This window comes from Calonectris borealis, chromosome 5 (genome assembly GCF_964195595.1).
Source record: "Calonectris borealis chromosome 5, bCalBor7.hap1.2, whole genome shotgun sequence".
Lineage (NCBI taxonomy): Eukaryota > Metazoa > Chordata > Aves > Procellariiformes > Procellariidae > Calonectris > Calonectris borealis.
The window spans coordinates 36,375,961-36,400,133 of record NC_134316.1 but is presented as its reverse complement, the minus strand read 5'-3'; positions in this window follow the sequence as shown (position 1 = coordinate 36,400,133).

Sequence of the window (24,173 nt, the reverse complement as noted above, 5' to 3'; positions counted from 1 at the left end):
AGTAAAAATCTATGCTCTGAAAATGTTTGGTCACTTTTCACTACCTGCTTCCTTACAGAACTCTACTTGTACCCTGTGAAAAGCTTACACTGCACTTGGAGCCACCTCACATTTGTATCCACTTGTGCATTAGCAAGTTGAATGAGACATCTGATTTGTATAGGGGTGTGATGAGGAAGGACAAAGGGAGCCATACACTGAGCTACAATGAGGTCTATAAAATCATGAATGTATTAGGCAAGGTACAAGTCTATTTGATTTGCTCGAAGTTCCAAGACCCTTCATCTGGCCTAAAGTTAAATTCTCTTTAGTCTTAATCCATCACAGCTATGTTAATTGACATAAACAGATCATTACTGCACTTTTAAGGAAACCAAGTTACAAAGTCAACAATTAGAAGAAAAGAATTGCCATAAGAAGCAATTAGGGAGGAAAGAAAACATACTGCGTTCAGCTCGTATCTGTGATTAAGACTAGTGTATTCCTACATAGCTGGTACTTGGGTACATGCAAATGAATCTGCACATGATAAATAGGAAATTATTACCTGCTTCTCAGTCATAGATACTACATTCAAGAAAGAAATGAAAAGTTGGTGAAGGTGTTCAGACGCAATTTTTTCAATAAATTTCAATTAAATTGCTGTAGTGGAAAACTGTATCTTTCTGTAGATTGCTAGAGTAATAGGCTTACAGAGAGCAAAATATGTCATTTTAGTGCATCCAAACTAATTCTTACTCAAATGTTCCTGATATTTTCCACTGTCTGAGATTTGTACACAGAAAAGGGCAAAAAGTTTTCCTAAGTTTAACTATCATCAGGAGGATCAGAATTTGGCAAGTATCACAGTGGGAACAAAACACAACAGTAAGACACCTCGCATATCTTTCTTTTGAACCTGAGCCCTCTCCTGTGATAAATAACATTTCTTTAAGTAACCAGATGTGCGGGAACACTAACTGTAATATTGGTCAGGATACCTCAGTGGAGGAAAACCATCTGCTGTAATAAGAAAGAGAGAGTTGACAAGAGAAAAGTCCAAGCTAGAAAGTTCTTCACTGGGCTATGATTACAAGGCAATCATTGATGATGTTTTAATAGGTATGTTCCTTCCAAGAAAGCAGCAAAAACCCAAGAAATTGAAGAGTTAGAAGTGATAACTTTGTTAACGAGTCATCTGCAAAAACAAGCAGAATTTACCAGGATGTGGGGAGAAATCTATATTCTTATGGTCTCAGCATTCATTGGCTGTTTCTTGAAAGGGACTTCTATTAATGCTTACTGCTTTTATGCAAGGGAAAATGTACTCTCTTACCTGCCCTAACTGGACATAGTAAATGGTTTGTGACTGTTTTTCAAAATGTTAGTGCAAGTGACATCCAGCATCAGTTTCTTTCTAGTTCTGCAAATCAATTAAATATATAGAGTCTATACTTGGCTCCATACAGAAGCAGGGAAGTTCTATAACTAGAGATGCAATTCAAGTGATTTATCAACTGCAAATTTGTTTAAAACTGCCACATAGGAAGTCAGACATTTCTTCTAGAAATGAAACTCAGGTGTCTGATATTTAAAGGATAAAAATCACTAGCTTGAATTCCTATATGAGCTGTTTCCCCTTACATTAATGGAGGCAAAAAGTTATTGAAAAGTTCATTATCCAGACATATACGGACTTAATTTCAGGAAAAGCTAACTTTTCAATGTGAGTAGTTTGATACCACCACCCCCTTACTCCTCACACACAAATCTAAAGGCAAACACAGCCTATTCAGAGACTGAACTTTAGCTGACTCTTTTTTTTTCTGTCATCATCCTCTAACCACTTTGATGTTACTAGAGATTACATTGAGGTATGATTAGAAGGGATGCTGGAATTGTGCCCACCTCTCCTCCCAGGATTTTTAAGAGCGATGTGCGTAGAACTTTCGGACTTTGGCTAAAGATGAAAGACACTAAAAATATGAAGTGTGGAAACGTGAAGGGCTCACCATGCTCTCTGTATCAAGTAGAGCCCTCACAATTTTCTTCAGTGCAATACCACACATGAGAATCTCCTCAAAGGAAACAGAATAGTTAAAAAATACACATTTACTATCAAGTGTCTAGATCTATTTTGCAAAGAATCCTGATAGTGAATGTTTTTGCCCACTTCCTCAATTGGGGTTTAAAAAAAAAAAGGCAAAAACTTGTTATTCTAAGGGGGAAATACCTTGAAAAGGTATTTTGGAAAATGTTCTAATAGAAAAACAGACCCTTCCTGATAAAGATTAGTAGGATGCATATAATCATAAAGGAAGGGGACTGCTTGCATTTTTCTCAATCTCTCACATGGTGAAGGAAGTCTGTTTTGGGATGGCTTTTAACAGTCTCCAGCTGAACATCCTATGTGTTCCACCGAACTCAGTACCCATTTACTTATACAAGCAGACTGACTTCCTCTTCCTACGCCATCAAAGACGACCTGCATTATCACTATAACGCAAACAAAAATTAATTCCACTCACTTTTTTGAAGCTATTCAAAACTCAGCTCTTTGCCAGCTCCTCTCTTTCATACCATTGTGAACAGGCAAACTTAACTGAAACTGATGATGGGATTATGTTTGGCACACATCCTTTGAAATAAGCATAGAGAAAGCAAAATCCCTTTATGGAAGTGTCCTGGTTCCAGCTGGGACACAGTTAACTTTATTCCCAGTAGCTGGGGGGGAGTGCTGTGTTTCGGGTTTGGTATGAGAGGAGAGTTGATGGCCTATTGATGCTTTGGTTGTTGCTGGGTGGTGCTTGCACCGGGGACTTTTCGGCCCCCCATGCTCTGCCAAGTGCAGGGGAAGCTGGGAGGGGAGCATAGCCAGGGCGGTTGACCCAGCTGGCCAATGGGGTATTCTATACCATGTGACATCATGCTCAGTATAAAAACTAGGAGGGGTGGGGCTCTCTCCGTTCGCGACACGTGGTTGGCGAGTGGTGAGCAGTTGCATTGTGCATCACCTGCTTTGTATATTCTGTTATTGTTGTTATCATTGCTATGATTACTGTTCTACTTTGTTTTATTTCCATTATTAAACTATTTTTATCTCAACAAGTTTTCCTACTTGTGCCCTCCCGATTCTCTCCCCCATCCTACCAGAGGGAGGGCAGTGAGCAAGCGGCTGCGTGGTGTTTAGTTGCTGGCTGGGGTTAAACCACAACAGGAAGGAACCAGATAGCCAAAAGAAGTAAAGCCTCCAATTCAAACACAGCTACATTTAAACGGACGGTAACTACATTGTGAAGGCATAAGCATCTAGCAAAGCAAAGCAGACGGCCTTGAAAGCAGAAACAGCAAGGTAGCCCGGGAACAAGCACCTTTAGTAAGGTGCCAAGAAAAAAGATGAGAAGAGTTTTTTGTGGCTTAGGATGGTTGAAAAGGTTATGGAGCTTTGGGCAACTCTTACTCATTATGTCTTCCTCTTATCTATTACTGTCTGAGTGAGAGAAACAAATGTTCTTGCTGTATTTCAACCTTCTTTTCACAGTATTGACTGCACCATTTGTTTCTCCTCCTAACTGGACTAGCATCATACCACTTTTCAACCATTACTGGGATGCCATCCACATCAAAAGGAGGTAGCAATCAAGAATTGCAATGCCATCTTCTTTTATCCTGAATCTTGCTCCTGTGTACCCAACAGTCAGGTGAGGAACACATTTAATCCAGCCTTTGTTTGCATGGAGCTTGTATTGTCATCCCTGTTTATAAACACTGTAAAATTTTGTGCTGCATAAAGATTATATAAAAATAGTGATTTGTACATTAGAATCTTAGCCTTCTTTTGCTATCAAATATCCGCTTACAAAACAGTCAATAAGGACAGCACTTGAAATACAGCACCCTGCAGTGTGATGGTACGCATTATTCCTGAGGAGTAAATAACCCACACTGGATGCCAGCTCTTCCAGTACCACGCAGGAGCTGGAACAGAACCCTGTAAGCTGCAGGTCCCATGACCCCATCAAAAGTCTTTGGAGAAAGCTGCTGCTCCCTTAATCCGTACCCACACCTCATCTCTCACATTCTGCAGAGTCAACAGAAAAAAAAACATCTGAATGTCCTTTCTTTAGGAGATGCTTTGTGACCAAATATTGCAACCAGCAATAAAATTGCTGAACTAACCATTAGCTAACAAACTATGAAGTGCAGCAGTTAGGAAATTATGTTTTTATATAATGAAAGTGCTAAAAGTGAACTTTCCTCCGTCTATCAGAAAATCATGTTTTATCCAATTACTACATGATAAAACTAATTCTAACTAAGACCTGTTGAGCAAGCAGTGTTAATCCTCCATTTTGACTATCTGCCAATGTAAAACTTTGCTCAGATTAACATTTATTAATACTGTGGGGCCTGTGTTGGGAGCAAAATCAAAAAACTATCTAAATGTGATCATCTATTTTTTCTTTGACTTCATTTTTCCAAATCACCAACAATAGTAGGATGACAATAGAAAATATCTCTCCTTCATGTTTTATGAATGCTATGGATAAGTACAGAGCTGAACATGTTGCTGCATATGGTGCAGCACCGTCATGCAGCAACTATTTCCATGATACACACAGTTTTTTCTGTTTGATGCCTCAGCATAAGTCTCAGACACAATTCCATAAGGATTTTCTCAGATAAGAATTTCAAAGCAGTCTGGAGAGAGTAAGGTTTGAGCAAAGGATTGAGAGTCAGCTTTCTGAATTTTATACGCAGCTCAATTTGTTATTTTCTGCATGACTTTGGTCAAGATCACAGGTATGCATCAGGTTACTCATCAGAGCTTCAGAGGACCATGGAAACTAGAGAAGCAAAGACTAATTAAAGAACAAACGTGCTCTTCTTATTACCAAGCCAGTGGTGTCCTAACTGTGGCTCACAAGTAACACTTTGCACACAAGAACCTCCACCACTTCTCATACCACAAGCAATGAGAGATAAAGCCAAGGACCGTAGAGAGGCTTTGAGCAGGAGACTGGACTAGATGACCTCCGGAAGTCTTTTCCAACTCACATGATACCATAAAAAATGTCATGTTCCAATAGAGTGGTACTTGTTTAGCATTGCTGCTTATAGTCCAGAAATAATCATAACAATAATTTAAAAATCCAATACGACTACTTAGATCTTCACATTTAGTAAGATTTGGCTTATTAACAGTTTTCTTCCTTATTAAAATGAGTCATGTTTTCTAAATTTATGACTTTTCCAAGTGGTGATATTTAGTCTATATTCCTAGAGAAAAAAAAATTACTATCAAACTTCTAATATATATGTAGCGCTTCTCAAACTCACAAATGTTTTCTCTGAGTTGTACACAACTCATAGACATTGTAAAGTAAAATACTTGAAAAGATATAAGTTTGTGCATTTCATTATTACAGCAGGAAATGTCAAAACAAAAGCAGTTTGAAGAAAGAACTAAAACAGCTTCCTCACTCATCTTAACAGGGTCATTTGAATATGAAGTTGGGTTACAGCTTTCAGCTGTAAATTGAATAATCTAACATTTATTCCAGAAGCAGATAGGAAAATCAGGCTGTTACATAAACTGTCTTCTGTTCTTAAATGAATGAGAAAGAAACAAATATCCCAAGATTAAGGACACCTCATGAAAAACAAGTATACCGAAAAACAGCTGCTCCTGAAATGACTGATCACTTGTCTGGACTTTTGGGTGGACAGATACTGGAATACATGTTAGTGTAATAGGTCCTGACTAAATCAGCTGCAGTGAAAATTAGGCTTATAGTAAGAAATATGTATATTAAGTTATTTACCATTTTCCAGGCACTGTCCTCAGTTCCTCACATATTACACTAGAAGTCCTTGGGCCATCTATTACTTACTCCAAGGCTTCATTCTGCACATATGAAGGCAATAGATATCTTGCTCTTCACTTCAAGTGCAGAATGACTAAGTTCTGAACTTGATTTACCTGAAGAATGAAAACAACCTCAGGTTTATCACAATTGAAGGCTTGGCTAATATTGTATTGTTATTCTCACTACAACTCTTGACCTTACTCACTAAGTAATTTTAGCTACAGTCACAAGCCCAAAATTTGCTCTTAATAACAGCAGTGAAAATCCAGCCTTCCCTGAAGCCAGGGAACAGGAGTAGATCCGCACCTGTGAAATTTGCAGGAGGATGCTCTAGCAAGAAACATCCGTAGATCACCTGAAGGAGACTGTCCCCTCCATCACACTGCATCTGAGCAGAGACTGAATCATTACAATAGCTGACAGCAAGTACTGACTTTGCAGCAGGACTTTTTCTTGGACAACGCTTCTGTTGTAATTTTCAGAATGAGGTTTTCTGAGAAAGACAATGTCCATTGGAATCATGATACATTTTTGGGAGATTCTTTAGAGGGGAGTAAGAAAAATAGGCCTTCCCACTCCATATGCCTTTGGCCTATTATGGCTCTGCTTCTTCTGCCAGAATGGTATCTACACCACAGAAAATCTTACAACCTAATGCACTGAATTCAGTCAAACATAAGCAAAGATTGCTGTTGCCCTAAATTTCTGGAGGAACTCTGCCTCATAATTTTATTCTGAATTTTCACAGAAAAAATGGTGACATTTGTGTTCCTTCAAAGTGGCAATGTGTTCTGTGACCAATGTTGGGCATCCAAATAGGAATAAATTGCAGTAAGTACGTTTGTGATACTCTCAGTCTTGTCTGTTTCTGTATTCTCTTTCAAGCTACAACAGAAAGCATGCTTTGAATCAGGAATTCAGCAATCACCCATCTCTCAGCTGGGTGGCCCTGACTAACCTCAGATAATTTTTTGCACAGCTTCTTCAGGAAAGGCAGCAAGTGCCCAGGCAGAAATCTCTAGCCTACTGATCAGGAAATTCTGTTGGATATGGGTGTGAATACCTTCCGGAAAGGTTGCGAATTAAATTCAGAATATGCTCCAGCTACCACTCTCTATTCACAAAAGAAAGAATAAGCCTAACATGTGCTTTGAGGAAAAAAAGGACATCAGTGATTACCTCCAGGAGGTAATTTAGTGCTGCAGATCCTATGTAAGTGGATGTATCCCTGTAGACTGGAGGAAGTAGTCTGAGGAATGGGATTTGACATTGCCCCTCACCTCAGTTTAGCTATCGGACTAGATTCCTTCTTAGCAGTTGACCTTTACAAATCTTTCCCTTCAAACCCACTGTTGAGGGAGTATAATAATAAAAACTAGGTTCTGAAGTCTAATCCAGGGATAAAGAGCCTAAAATACTAAGTGTTACGGTGTCAAACTTTCCTGAATCTGGCCTTTAATTTCTTTTTTTCTCGTTACCAAATAAAAACATCAAAGGCAAATTATCGAGATATTGCCAGCATAGAAATAAAGCTGTATTAATTATTACTTAAATCAGCTAGTGCAGACTCAGATATACTTTCCTTCCTAAGGTCAGTCTTGATTTCTTTAAATAAAAGAAAGACACAAGATGAACAAAATATTTGGAACAAAAAATATTTGGATAGTATTTTTGTAAAACTTAGTTTATCTTACAGGTGTAAATTTTGGATTAAAAACATGTAAAATAACATAGAAGTCCAGCAATTGAAAAGATTTGACAGTGAAAATTATGTGGCTGCTCCACCCTGTCCTACATAAATGTTAAAATGAACAGTAGCAGGAAGGCATGTGTGCTCTCAGAACAATTTCTTCTTGTTTACAATTGCAGTAGGCTAAAATGACTCATCGTTCTGTAAAAAATGAGAACTGTGTGCTCACAAAAGATGTTTTGGTACTATCTGAAAAATTTCAGTAAATTAGAATGTCAAAATGATATATGCAATTTCTTTGAATATAAATTTGAACATCATAGTGTCTACAAGAATGTGAAAAGATATACAATTTCTTAGAATTCTGTTTCATGCTGATAAGCTAGGGGACAACATCTGTTTTACTTCATAACTGTTCAAAGGACAGGTGTTATAAAACTAAATTAAGACCATTGCAATACTTGTCTCTCAGGAATTTCTAAAATAGAACGTTTTCCAGAGTTATAAAAAATATATGTAGCATTTCGGAAAATGTTAAGAACTCTCTTCGTCACGAGTTTCTCCTTATACACACAATAAATATAGAGAGTTTTTATGAAAGGCTCCTATACTAAAACATAAACTGTAAAGATATAATTTTCATGTTTCCTGTACTAACCATGTGTGTGACAGTTTTAGTGATAATTTCCAAGGCAGTAGAATAGACAAGCACTTTGTGCTTGAAAATTACTCCAAAAATTAATTGTAAAGTGTAATTCTGCTCAAATTATGTTTTGGCAGCTATTATAATTTCTATATAAAGAATACATCTTTTCTCAGTTTAATAAAAAAGTTTTGCTTTTCTCTTCCCTTTAAAAACTACCATATATTTCAGTAAGTTATCAAATCAGTTGAAGAATAATGCATATAATACATAAACACAAATTCCAATATGTATTACAAAAGATGTACATACACCATGAAGGATTTAATCTATTCTTTAGCCTCAGTGCCGAAACACAAGCTGACTTCACTTGAAAAAAACGAGGTTAAGGGGTCTTAGACAAAAAATGAACCATTCTATTGGTCTGAAAATGCAGTGAAGTAGATAAAGAGGCTAAAATCTTTGCTTCAAGAATGAAAATCAAATGGAAAGAAGACATGTTCCTTCCTATAAGTATTCTCCATAAAACAAGCTATTAGAAAGGAAAGAAGTCTAGCCCTCTCCACTACTTAGAAGGAAACATTCCAGGAAAGAATATTTGTATTTTGTGGTAGAGCAGAATACCAGCATAGAAGAAGAGGGCTTTTGACTTTCTTTGAAGGTCACGAAAGGGGCAGAGCAACAAGGATTTTTAAAGAACAATATCCTTGCACATCAAAACCAAGTATCAAAACACTCCACAAAATATACAGACAAAAGCGTTCACAGCAACTTTACCAGTTGTATTGTAGCTGTATTGACCCAAAATTTCCACATAAATGAAGACCTAACTAAACGACCATATCAGGCCCATCATGAAAGCCATTTAGTATCAATGAAAAATCTAACCCAGATCTGTGTGCAAGCCCTCTGATGATATTAAGGGTGCTCTTGTTTTGCTCTATTTCACACAACAAGAGGAAAACACACAGGGAAGAAAAACAGTCCTTACCTTTGTAAAAATCTAAATTCAATGTACCCAGGAGAAATAGTCTGTGAAATAGTACCTTTATCCCTCACTGTATGTGGATCTACATGCAGGTACAAATTAGGGAAATGAAAATTATAGTGGAAAATCTGAATGGACAGTTATCACAGTCTCCTATTTTCACTGAGATATATTTAATGAGTGGAAATAAAAATATCCCCATAAAACTTCTGTGGAATATCAATTTTAAGAAATTGAATGGGGTCAGAAGTGTTGGCTCTTTCCCTGTGTTTGCTGTCTTTTCTCTATGGGTTTGGCAGGGAAGTTCATTAAGTTCATAATAGAAATTTTTGTTACTTCACAACAGACCTCATTATGAAAGGGATTTATAAAACCCATGCTGATTATAGCCATGGGGGCTTTCTTACAGAAAAAAGAAGTAGCTGGACAGGTAAGATTCCTAGAATTTCAGTCAGAGTGTAAATGAGAGCAGAATGGGAAAAGACTCGTTAACTTCTCAGAAGAAAGTCCCCTTTTGTCACTTTGACCTGTCACTGCTTGAAAAATCACTTACATCAAAGACTATTTCAGGGGGTTTGCTACAATTTTAGCCTTAAAAGAGGTGTTCGAAATTTCTGAGGCAAGTCACTAGAGCTTATTTGAACTACAAAACATCACTGAAAATAGCCGGCTACTTGATAGACAAAACAAACCTATAATCAACTTGCATTGTTATTAAAACAAAACTATTTTGGTCACATGGAATCCAAATGAAATCCTATATGAATAAATGTGTTAAAACAACCAAGTTTAACAACAGTGTTTATGACTTCATTTCCAAAGTAAATGTCATCAAAAAAGATTTTATCATTGCTTTAATTTCTGTTTTGCACAGAAAAACTCCTTAAGGATTTTGCAGACTTAAAGATGAGAAAAGCTACAGAATTTAAACAAATTTTAAAATGTTGTGTGCCCTTCGTTGTATCATGGATATGCATTCTACTTTGCAGAAACATCATATCAAGTTATAAGGGGAGGGGTCAAAGTGCAATCGCTTCACTAAACATCCCAATAACCCACCTTGGAACAGCTGTTAATTTAAAAGACAAGTTAGTTAGAACAAATCAGCACAAAAGAAACAACAGAGAAGCAAGGCAGATGGAAGAGAGAAAGGGAACTAGAAATCTTTGAATTAAATGTTAAAGTCTTCTCTCATAAAGTTGATTGGATGCATATAATACATAAAATCCTCCTCAAATGATTTCATTCCTAACTAAGCATTCAAATAAATCAATTGATTGGCGGTACTTTAATCTCAATATGTATTTACAAAAGGAAAACAGTAATTAAAGCTTTATTCCACAGAGCCAACCATGTAAGACATCAGGTTATGCTGAGAGGCTATACAGGCTGAAGCCACAATATCTTCTTTGTAAACTCAAACCATTTTACAACATCAAAAATATAAAAAAATTGCATAACAATACTTCATCTCTCTACTCTGTAAACCATACTGTTTCCTGAGAACATGTGTATATGTATTGGGAAATGGGGAAGAAAAGGCATGGACTTAAGTACACAGGAAGACTGCATAAATATTACTTCTCTAACCACTATATGAAAAGCTCCATGCTGATTATTAAATTTTTCCAGAGCATATGAGGTTAGGTCCACTTCAAACAGTTTTGTGTTAAGCTGCATAAAAAACTATTGGGAAGAAGAGATGAGTTTACTTGCACAACATTATAAATCAATATAATATACTTTATATTTTTTAAGTCCCAATGGACTTCCCACAATAAGTGTTACACAGATGTCTATTGTCATTCAAAGAGGCACCCGTCATATGGGTGGACAGGTAATCTATAAAACACAAATTATAAGGAAATGCCAAACTGACCACAAGCATTTCAGGAATCCTGGGAATTTTCCAACCAATGAATCAAAAAGAAAGGGAAAAAGCAGCAGACCTAAGAGACTGTTGCCTTGTGGTGTTTTATAATGTTTGAACAATCTTTCATCTCTAATAATCATTAAGAATGCTTATTCCTCCTATCGCTTAAAAGGAGATCTTCCCCAGGATGTTCTGCTTACGTAAAGCTAGCAGAAAGCTAAACTAATGGGGGACAGAGGTAGTGTAAATGCAATGATCAGTCTCATGTTTCTATTACTAGAAACGTGGACATGCCTCTGAGTGTAAGAAATTCCATTTTCCTTTTAGTCGTGGATTTATGCTGGCATTCTAAGAAAATGGCATTCATAGTCAACCAGATACATCATTACAGAGAAAATATAAATAGCAATATATAAGTTTTGTAAAAGTTACAAATGCAGAAATGCTAGTGTAAGTAGAGAAACTGGATAAGATTGGGTTAGTAAAGATAAAGATGGGATTAGTATATATAAGATTTGATCAGTAAAGATAAAAATTGGATTAGCAAATGTGATTGCATAGATAAAGGAATTGTTAAAAATAACAACTTATTGTATCCAGAAATTGTTTGGATTTATTTTTATTATCTGGCAGATATACTTCATTCTGATATGCATGTAGGACTCATGGCAAGCCAAGAAGAGTTTCTGCTCTACCGTATCTCGCCGTAGTAGCACTGATGTGCGTCATTTTTCTCTGTACTACTGCAAATTTTCACAGTGCTTGAAAATGGTTTGGTATCCTTAAGACTTCTACACCTGTGGGAAAACTTTTCGAAATTTACCAATAAGTTCAAGTATTACTTGGAGAAATACAGGAACAGACTTACAGACAAAAAAGATACTTTTCCTAGTCCCACGAACTGAACATAGACAGCCAGTATTTTCTATAAAATAAATTCTGCTAATTCAGAAGAATTAGAGGTGTAAATTCTTTTAAAAAATCGACATTTCTGCATTTTAATTTATGTAGGGCTGATGGTGCTACTATTGAGATTAACTAATACTTCTAATTTTTAGAAACATGTTTACATTTACTTAAAGTTTTGCCAAATTTTGGACACTTAAGATCAAATTTTCCATGTTGTTTCTCTTTATATTTCAACCATTGCATTTCATCAATTCTCAGAAAAAGCTAAACAGAAATGCATGATTTTCAGTTTTAAATGCTGGTCATCTTTATGCTCCTGTGCTTTATAAAAAGGAAAGAAGCAAAACACTGGTCTTTCTCTCAGAAAGATAACTTCACCGTTCTGGGAAAATTCACCTAAATTTGACTACTCTGTTAAAACTAAACCAGTCTGAGAAAATCAAACAAAATTGCGTCCACAAAAAGAATGCTCTCCAGAACTTGGAATTAAATAGAAGTGCCCAAATTTGTCTACGCATCTGCTACCAATAAATATCTGTGAAACCCACTGGCTACATATCTCATTCTTCTCCGGTATTACTCCACAGAGAAAATTGCAACTTTCTATTGATTATTCTGTTCGCTCAATGCATTTGCGTAGCACTTTGCAGGGTTTCTATTCTTTCAATCTGTGCTTCACTGTGATGCTGCACTAGGGAGTTTCTGGGGCCTTTGAGTTCTCTCTTTTTAAGCTAAGAAATTATCCACATTAAAAAAACATTAAGAAAATATTATTTGAGTGTCGAATCAATCACTTTAAAGTTAGGAACTGCTTAAATTATCATTGTTTCTGACTGCATTATGATATAGCCTTTAATTATATAGTCTTTTTTCCACAGCTCCTCCTCGTCCAATATCACACTTATTATGAATTCCTGTGAAACGCTGACAAAACATTTACATTGAACGTTTCACAGACTGCCAGTAGAGCATGCTTCTAGATGACAAGCTTATTACCTTCAGCAAAAATACCAATCATGCATGAATGTACCTAAAATATATTGGAAGTCATGTCTAAACATATGAAATATTTAATGCCAAGTTCAGTGACAAAATCACACCATGAATGTCCCAAGCTAGATACTCAAAATTTATGTTTATTTTTACCTGATTTTTCTGAACAATATTCAAACTTCTTAATACAGTGTAAGTTCACCAGACTGCTGTGTAATTCATAATACCAAATAGACAGTCTTACCTTCCCTTTGCTGGCAAAATCGGCAGCCGGGGTCTAGCAGCCTTGAAGAGTGATTAGCTTCAACCACTAATTGTTACCTTGAATTGATGTCACAGTAGATAGTGTGAACACAGTCATTAAATCTTTGTTTCCCCTTTGTTAAATAAGGTTAATAATGTCTCCTTCTTTTGCAGAGCTGTGATGAAAATGAGTCATATCTGTACACTTCTGAGATATTATTGATGGATGCAAGAAAAAGGTGGATGGGGGAATTAATCACTTTCTCTGAAAAGCAGAATTTGAATAATGTGAAATATATGTGGTGCTGGACTGTTTTATTCTCACTGAATGAGAATTATTGTTTTTTATCAAGGACTGTAATGAAATGGGCACTATTTTACACTATGCTTCACAAGAAGTTGTTTTCTGTGAAAATTCTCTTAAAAACTGACCACATTTGCAATTTACTAAAATGTAAGTTGACTACTCTAGTAATTAAACACTTACTCATCACTTATTTACTTACTTTACTTACTTACTCATTTAACAGAATTTGGGATTTAGCTTCTCTTTCTTTCTGGTATAGCTAAAATGGAGCTTTTTAAGAATAAACTTGTTTCGGAGACTGAGGTCATGAAATGGTGGTTCTGTGAGCATCTGCAAACTTTTTTTAACTTAAACATAATGGCTATGAACCAGTGGCACCTATTAATGGCTCATACCCTTTACACCTTATTGTTATATTGTTATATTGTTATATTACCAAGGGAATTCTCAAAGCCACAGAGAAAAGGGGAGTCTCAGCCCCAAATCTTCTTCCATCTAAATCATATTATAGATCCTCAAGAACTTTACTTGAAGCAGTTGGAACAAAAGTTACTCGTGTGATAAAGAAGTGATAAGAGAAGAAAAAATGATAAATTACCAAGTAAGGCTTTACATTGACATAGAATATCTAAATTTATGAAACAAGAGGAACGGGAGATGTCTGTACATAGACTTTTGCACCAGCTGATGACCAAACTTCAAAAAGTTAATATGAAAGACACCAAGCATGAAATCCTGACCTACTGTTGAACAAAAACAGTGCACGATTTATCATTTATTTCACTGTGGACAGTGATTTATTCAAGCACCCGGCAGGATTTAAGATCTTGATGCACAAAATTACTATTTCATTTGCCGTGAGTTTATCCCACAAGTACCTGGAAAGGAGAAAGCATGAGGAAGAATCTTGCATGACTGTAGGTTTCTTTCCCTAAAGAAAGCAGCAGGAGCTAGTTTTACATCCCGACAAAGACCTGGAGAAAGAACTCTCTTCCTCCTTAAAAGTTGCTGTCTCGCATGTAAGTTAATTTATGCTTTATTATAATAAAACTATTTACAAGCTTAATAAGAATATTTACAAGCTTTGACTTAGAGCTCTGCCTCCTCTGTTAGACACTACCTTGTCCTCCCTTCCTGCTGGAGCTGTGGCATGATTCCATGCAGGAAGGAATGTAAGACTCACAGAGTGAGAAAACTATCAGGAAACTGGGAGTTCAGTTGCTGGGGGCGCGGGGGGATTCTATGCTTTGCTCCCTAATCTTTTTATTTGAATTTTAAATGTCAATGCATGCTTAATAGAAAAAGCAGAAACATTGTAAACAGGGTCTGACACCTTGCAAGTGCCAGAATACTCCCTAAATAATCATATTTCCTTCTGGCCTTTCTCATTCTATAACAGAGCCTGGAATTTCTCTTTTTTCTTTACAGTCGGACAGTTTCAGAGGAGCAAGAAAGTGCCCTCCAACCAGCGTAGCCAATAATTTGGTGACTAAGACATTTTCCAGGAAAGTAGTAAAGTGGGTTTCAACTCCATTCAGTTAAGAAGTGAACCAAATCTAGGCCTACCACTTTCTGGGTGAAAAAATGCTCTGGACCAGCAGCTATTATAGGCACTTCTTGCCAGTAGAGTTTTGAAATAAAATAGTGCAGGATGCTCTATTATTTTACTATCTAGATGCAGTCAGGGCAAACACTGGGGGAATGTGGAGACAGCTAACAGAGCTTTAGCCCCTGCCCAGCCTACCTATTGGGACACAGAGCCCTATCACAGCAGGGACGACTCTCTGTAGTATCAACCCACTACCACTATCACCATTACAGTCACAGTACTCACGCACAGCAGCAGACACAAACTGGAGATAAATATATGAAGAACTTGCCTGCCACGTATATGAAGTATTCTTGCTCCACTAAGGCACGGGATTTTAGGCACATTCGTCTACTTGCTGTTTCTGAGTTGGCTCCCTGTTCAGAGTGAAAAATATTCAAATAATGTTTTAAAGGTTCTGATGTTCCCATACAACGGAGAGGGAGCCGAAGTATGTAACACACAGTTCTGGATCTGGAACACCAGCGACTGGCTACATAAAAGGCATAGTGACACTGCTTTTTGTAGCTTCCAAGTCTTTTATTGTCCTTGGCAATTTGCTGTGATGTAATTTCTTAAATGTATCCATTTTTCTTTAACTTACAGTTTTATGCTTTATGCTTCATGCTTTGTAAGCGCCTTCTCTATACCAAATAAAGGCAGTGTAGGCATTTCTCTTTATTTACTAATAATGAACACTAATTCAGTGAAACCTCTTACTTATATTCACCTTGACCTTTTTAAATATTAACTTTATACCCTGATTTTTGGAGGACTTCCAGGCTTTCTTATACTGGTTTTCTAATTTCAATGTACACAAAGAATTGAATATACTAGCTGTCACGCTTTTAGCTACCTATTTTTAAAAAGTCCTCTCTTCTCTTTCTTTGTTTCCATCCTAAAATTCTTCTGGGGAATGGAAAAAAAAAAAAACACCAAAAAAACCAAACACCCACAAAGCTGCCAAAATAATTTTTATCTTGTATAATAGCTGACCCGGGTCTCCAGGCAGTTCTTATCTATGAAAATCATCATTTTATTCTTGATAAAGCAAAACCAAAATATCTCACTGCTTTATAAACAGCAAATATTTGAATTATAAGATTAGGTGGGAAGATACAGCTTTCTCAGTAGAAGAGATGACCCATGCACTCCGACACTTTCTCCAATACCAATGAGAACAGTTGCTGCTCTAGCTTTCTAAAGTCTCCAACTGATGCTGTCACAAAATGGGAGAAGGAACCTGTGAAGGACTTTGCCTGACTGGATGATTTTTTATATATCGTATTCTTTTTGTATGTCTTATGTCTTTCTGCATGTCTTTCTGTATGTCTCTGTCTTTCTATATATCATATTCCACTATGCTTTGGGTCCTCATCACAATAATTCACCAGCACGCTGAAAGTGATATTTGATTTTTCTCCCTAAAGACAGATTATTTCAGACCTTTGAATTTACAAGTTAGGTAACAAGAAGAACCATTGAGTCATAGAATAGTCCGGGTTGAAAGGTGGCTCTTGAAATGATCTGGTCTAAACTTCTCCTGAAAGCAGGGATTGAGATTAGGTTATCCAGGGCTCTGCCAAGCCAAGTCTTGAGTAACTCCTGTGAGGGACATTCCGCTACTTCTCTGAGCAACCTATTCCAGGGTTTAGTTATTCTCATGGTGAAGAAAATCTTTCCTATATCCAGAGGGAGTTTTCCCTGAAGCAACTTGTGCCTGTTGCCTCTTGTCCTGTCTCTGTGCATGGCTGAGAAGAGAGCACCTCCTTCTCCACCACAGCTACCCTTTCAGGTACTGGAAGACTGCAACTGGATCCCCCAAACCTTCTCCTCTCCAGGCTGAACAAACTCCATTCCTCTGACCTTTTTTCTAAGGGAATTCTTCACCTGCTGCTTTCCACTAACTTAGTGGAGCTCAGGAAGCTCACCTACAGTGGCATATTGAACAACATTGCTTCTGAATGTATGTATTTGGAAAGTAAAGAAGAATCCTTCAAAGCCTTCAAAAATAAAATCAGCTTCTCCTAACAGTCTTAACTCCCTAAAGCAATTTAAAATTATTCATTTACTAGGTCACCTTCCTTCAGAAAAAAAAATCTAGCCTTCAAAGTAAACAGCTTTAAATCTTGTAAAGTGCACAAGTGGGTCAGACACGAGCTGCATGTTAATACATATGTGCACGGAAGAGAAGGAAAGAAGAATGAAAGGCTGGATTCAAAGGGAACTGGCTCCTAAATTATTTTTAACGATTTACAGTCCATGAAGACACCGTGTGGAGTGATACAGAATAACAGGCTTAGAAGTAAAGTACAATCAAATCTAGAGTTATAACTGGCTTCTTTGTGACATGTCTGAGATCATTTGGGCCCAGAACTAAACTTTCTATACTTTGAAGGAAGAGAGAAAGAAACAGACAGTACAGGCATAGGAGAACAGAGAGTTATAAGATGAGATTGTTAAGATATGGTACTGCAGTACTGCATTTAAAATGACGTTTCCTCACCTTGTTCTTTCTTTGCAGGCCTGGATACACATTTGTAGCCTAACATCTGCATACTATTTTTGCTCACTGTTGGATGGTGACTGTCTCAACCACAGCATTTTAGGTTGTATTTCACATTTTAATTCCACTGCAGCTTAAGAACAGCTTATGTAGTCTATTCGAATCTGATTTTGAGAATAGTTGGTTTACTTAAGTTATGACAGATTGTCTCCTACGGAGCCCAGGGCATCAAGTAGATAACCCTGAATGGAAACAAGCCCTATATCTTTAACAAAGATTGGCAGAAACTATCTGCTTTGAATCCTTATGTATTTAAATAAACAAGCAAATAACAGAAATAGTTCCAGAAGTCTCCACAAAGTGTCTTTTCAATCAATAGCCACAGAATTTATGTTTAAAAAACTCTCTAAGAATGACAGTATCGCAAAATATAATTAAAAATAAAAAAAAGGAGGTATTCTCTGAGATCCAGTAATGTGACAGTGTAGGTAAATACACCATACATACACGCTATTAAAATGTGAATGAGGAGGAGGCAACTCTCTATATTAAGTGCAGAGAGGTGCAAAGAATGCCATAGAAACAGACCAAAATAGATGGATTCTATGAGACGCAGACGACGTCTGGAGGTTCCAACACAGCCCTTTCGCAGCTCTCCCTCCCTTTTTGCGGGGACGATCTGGATGGCAGATACATAGGAGCAGGTACACAGCAAAAAAAAGACAATAAAAGAGACAGAAAGAAGAATCGTTTTATTTATCGATCTTCCAAATCTATATCTCATAGAAGTGAACCATGTAAAGAATAGAATATGTAGCCTAGAGTGAAAATACTAAATCAGATTGCTTAAAGACTTATTTCCCTTACTTAAAGAGAAAACCTCAGCCTGCAAGTTATCTATACAATTTTTTAAACCCAAATTGGAAAGGCTGTAGGAAATATTGCAAAATACAGATACAGAAGAGTAATCAGCCACAGAAAGGATAAAAATGGATTTAAAAGGATAAAAACAGAAGCTAGTCTCTCCTTACCATTTAGAAAAGTGGTAAAACGTTCATCATGTCATAGCCAACACCTGCAGAAACCAAGTAAAAGTTTAAAAACTAGTCAAATCAAAACTTCCTGAAGAATTACCATTTTTTTGTCTTGACAGACTTCAACAAAGATAGTAAGAAGATGGTAACTAACCAAGAAAGAGCTATGAAGACAGGGCTAGGATCTGTACAAGATTAAGCTGTAGAATAGACACAGAGGATTTTGCATGTTAAGGTACTGTGGCTAACATTTAGTGAAAAGAGGAAAATATCCCAGAACCTGTTGCTTACTTCACAAGTTACTCCTTATTAATAACAAGAAGCAGGTCTAAAATGAAGAAACCAGGATGATGCTTTATTGTTCTAATAATGGTAGTCTTCTGATGTTGATTGTGCGTAATGCCTATTATGATTATTACTAAAAAGGCTGCAGGGATTCAATACTGCTCATTGTGAAGAAGTATGGCTGGTCCTTAAATTGATTTAATTCACTTACAGCTTCTCTTCACAGCTGTAATAATTTCATGCAAGCAATGGCAAACTCCAAGATACTGCAGTCACCGTGAGTTCTCCTAAACAGCCAAGCAATGTAGTAGTCTAGGATATTTTCAGTAAATCTAAGCTATTTTTATCAGCAGTGACAAATGCTAAAGGAAAGAGGAAAATAATGGGTCTGACAGCAGTATTAAAATGGTGCCATTTTTGTCATGTTCCTACCAATTACAATCTTATCCCTTAAATTAGCATTATTTGTAACATTTTAACTTTAGTCTAACTGAAAACCTGTTCTCATTTATATCATATCACATCATATTGTGCTGTTTGTCTAAGTAACATCCTGCAGAGGTCAACTCCACTGCTTAGTTAATCTGTGCTGATACAGATGTTTGTTTGCTTAGTTCACATGGGCAAAAGTTGTGTGTGTCCCTAAGGTCTCCATTTTTCAAGCAGTATTAGCTTGGTCTAAAAAGCTGTATTATCTCTACCTACATATTTTGCCACAGCATCTGCATTTTAATTGCTGCTTCATAGTTTCTTTAATCTTCTCGTATTTAGGAATACAATAAATGTATGCTGGGTACTGTGCCTTTCTCAATACTCTTCATTAATTAGTAAGCTTTTTGATGAGACAGCTCTGCTCTCATTGACTTCACTGGGCGGAAATCCGAGCTCATACGTCTCCTCTGCAGATTGTACGGTGCAGGTCTTTTTAATGTGTCTTCCCTGGAAATGCCTTTTCTCCCACATCCTATCTCTTATCAAGTTTGTTCCCCCTTCTGGTACCTACAATTATGTCCTTTTTGGGATGGGATGGAAAAGTGAATTTAGGAGTCTGTTTTGTAATTCTAAATACAAAAAAAGGAATGAGAAAAAAGGAACAGCTGGTTTACAAACCTTTCATTTTCAATAGCTTAGGCTCAGTTACTCAAGCATAGAAAAAATATTCTCCCAAGAAATTGTATTGAGAAAATAGTTCCAGGCATTCTGTTGTTTCCAGCTGGGCTTAGTGTGCCTTATAAGGACAACTCATATTTTCTTAGGCAGGACCTCTCTCAAAGACATGTTGGAAAAGGTGAGGACATAAATCTGTGTTAGGTCCAGATGTGCAAGACTCTGGTACCTAACAGTCATTCCAGCTTATTTTTATAAATGCTTCCATGGTTTTTTTAGGCAGTTTAAAGTGATGCATGTACATTAGAAGAAAATCACTCAATGTACATCTGGTAAATACGTGACATATAAACTGTACATAAAAGGCACAGAGTTGAGGACCAGAAGCTGTAGCTCAAACATTTGTTAGAGAATTTTGCTCACAGGTCATAAAAACAGTAACACACAGTCTCCTCCTGTTTGAGCTTATAGGATTCAAGCTATGTACGTACATCTCTGCATAACCATGTGTACATACCCTCCATGACAGCTTCTGAACACAGAATACAGATGCAGATTTCATGACTTTTCTGTTTACCCCAAAGAAATATATCTTTCTCACTACGCAAGATATTCAGAACAGTTTAGAATTTTTCCCTAACATAGATGCTTAATGTTGAAAACAGGATTTTTTTTTCCAGTTAGAATCATGAAATTTAACAGAGCATTTTCAACTACATACAAAATTTATAGACACACATATATACTTCCTTTATTCCTTCACATTCCAGGTATTTGTTTTCCTGTACTTTCACATGCTTAATTTGATACTCCTCTTCTTGATATCTCTCTCTTTCCAGTCTCTTTCTGTCTCTATATTCTTTTCTCCTCTGCACCTTTTAGACCTTACTATCACCCAGTCCCTTAAGACATTAATATTTGCTTTCACTATTGTCAACAAGTAATTTTCTTTCAGTACTGTATGTCATTAAAATTTATAATCTTTTTCTAAAATTCCTGCCATACTTTTATTTCCTTTTTCCCCTTAATAGCATTATATAAAATTGTTCTTCATCATCTTTTTAAATATCACTCCTATTACCAAAACCATTAATTTTAATTGGAGCCTGGCCTACTCATTACTCTTTCAAAAAATAAAATAAAATAAAATAAAATAAAATAAAATAAAATAAAATAAAATAAAATAAAATAAGTAAAAGTTTGACTACTTCTTTACAAATATACCTTACATGAAAAATTATAGGTACCATAAACCAGTGTCCTCACCCTAGTGTTCAGAATTTCCTAAGGGAAATTAATACAATGTGTTTATGAAGTGTTTAGAAAAATATTCAGGCAACCCAACATAGTATCATAAAGTGCTGTCATTCTTAGATGTCTGAATTAAATTGGTTATATGCCTTACACAGTTTGTAAAAAAATACTTGTTGAGGAGACACAAAGAACTTGGGAATAGTTACTTGAAATCACAATCTAGGCTTTGGACTTCTATTATTTGGGATTACATCAAGGTCAACTATAAGTTCTGACTGAAAGAAGCAATTGTTCTAACAGCAGAAAGCAGCCACTACAATTCTTACAATGTTCATAGTAATACTGTGACACTGAGCCCTGCTATAAATGGGAGCTATGTGGCATGAAATTTTCCATGAGTATCCTAGGAAAGAAAATGCAGCAGTAAACATCATTAGTCAAGAGAGACCTACACGTCATAAGAAATAGGCAAGAGTCCAGGAAGACCATAAGGTTAAAATGCTTTGTTTGGTAATTATAGGATTTGAAGGATTAGGCTGAACCAAAAGATTTAAGGACATGGAAGGATTAAAGGGAGAAATAAATAAATTAAATTGAAGAGAATGAAGGTATAGAAGGCAGCACAAAAAATAAATTACATTCAGTAAAGTTTTTGAAACAAGAATTTTTAAATAAAATACTTGCAATTGAAAGCAACATGATTTTGCTGTGTTTGCTATTCAGTAACTGAATCTGCAGAGACAAATGTTTTTTTAAAAAGATCTATATGTTTCTGTGATTAAAGACTGAACAAAACAAGCACATATTTGAGGTGAAATGTCTTAGCCAACTTCTTTATATCACAGAATGTAAAGTCATTATGTACTCTGTAGCTGCTATGAAAGTGAAATCCCAGTATACAAACCATAGGTGAGATCCCACCCACCAGTCTGTTACTGAAATCTGAAGATTCTTGCCATACACATGGAAAATTAATTCCAATCCACCCTTTTTACAACATTTTACAAAGCTCGCAAAGCTTGTTTATTTTAAAAGCCTACTGCTCTTGTAAGCTATTAATAGCGAGAATTAACTCATTACATTTGTTCAAAAGAAAATCTACAGGCTCTGTTTCTCGAAAATTGTGGATGAGAAAAAGTATTCAAGGGTTATGATGCCTGGGTAATCCATAGCTCATGAGGTAGGAAGTTGCCAGAAGACAAAACAACCACAAGATAACCATAGGTATACAACACTAAACATAAATGAATAAAGGGGTTTTTTAAATGAAACCGTCACTCACAATTGCAAGAAAGTATCAATTTCAGCAAAGCTATGCAAAGAGAGTAAGGTTGGAAAAACAGATACCAGCTTTGACATGGAGTTACTTCCGCACATCTTAACGACACCTCTCTTTTCTTCGTTTTTCAATAATCTTTAAAAATAAACAGCATCTGGGCATCTCAGTAAGGATGTCTGAGAGAAGTTCAAGAGACTAAGAAAAAGGATGACACGATAAGGGCAGAAGAAAGAATCAGTTCCTGAGAGAGAATAAAATGAAGCAAGAGGGAAGTATTAAGTATGTAGATCCATAAAGAAACCGGGCAAGGATTCAAAACACAAAGCTAAGACGAGAGAGAACAAATGAACAAAATATGTGTTTTCTAAATGTATGTTTCTTGCTATTTCATCTTTTCTGAAGACATACACAACCTCAACTAAAACAGTATTACCGCGTTTGACTGAACTGTACTGCTCAGCCCACTGAAACTTAGACCGCAGTCAGGTTTCTGCTTTGCCGAGCCGCGGGGCGCTGGGCCGGGCTGCGGGGCGGCCCCGGCTCCCCTCCGTGCCCCTCGCCCCGGCCGGGCGGGACGGGCGGGGACGGCCGGTGTGCTGGCACCACCTCCTGGTCAGCAGCAGGAAAGCAGGAAAAACTAACGTTTAAAACGAATTTTTAATTCATTTTTACTGGACACGGCATGTAACAGCATAATTGTTACGCGAAGATGAATGCACACTGTATTACTATCTCACCGTATTATTAATTATGGGTGTGAAACTATGATAATTGTCATTCAGAAGTCTGACTTCAAACAAAAACAGTGTTAGCAACCCAGAAAATCAGATCCTAATTTCTTCATACATTATCTTAAATCTCTTTATTAAGGCCTAGGTGTTTAGTTTCTCTCAAAGTTATCACCCTAAAAGCAGAGTTTTGCTTCAGGAATATTAAATAAAGCCCTAAAGCAGTTAGTATTTGTTTATTAAAATAAAAGAGTGTAGTTACAAAGAAGAATTTTCCTTATAACCTTTTTTGAATATTACAGGAGGGTTTTTTTCTTTCTCTCTTACGTGGCTATTTAACTTGGATTTTTGTGTTCAGCTAGCAAATTGCTTCAGAAGATTACGGAAATTCAGACACTAGCCCAAATCACAGATTCTGTAATTACATCTGACTTTATTTCTAAAATAGGAAATGCATGCAGTGTTCAGAAGTGCTATGTTACAAATAATTCCAACATGGCGTACTGATTTGTAACTTATTATTCATTAAGTCAGCCTGAGCTAACCTGTCTCAGATTGCAATAAGGCAAAAACTCTATACATTTGAATAGAGCATCTCTTTCAGCTGAACTATGTCCTAGTCGAGTATTGTCAATATATGCCAACCAGAAATATTATTGATGCATATTTGCATTTTGAAGACCGGTAGGATTCTGGAGGATGTTGGTATCTGCTTTTCTGCATCACAGAAAATTCAAGTCACTTTTCTCACAAGCTGCTGTCATTTCCAGCCAAGAATTATCAGTTGTTTGCTTTTTAAACAACTAGCTTTCTATAAACTGAATACTACCATTGAAACAGCATCTCCTGGCAGCCCACACTGACAAATTTTCCTATGCTCCCTTCAGTGTGCTGAGG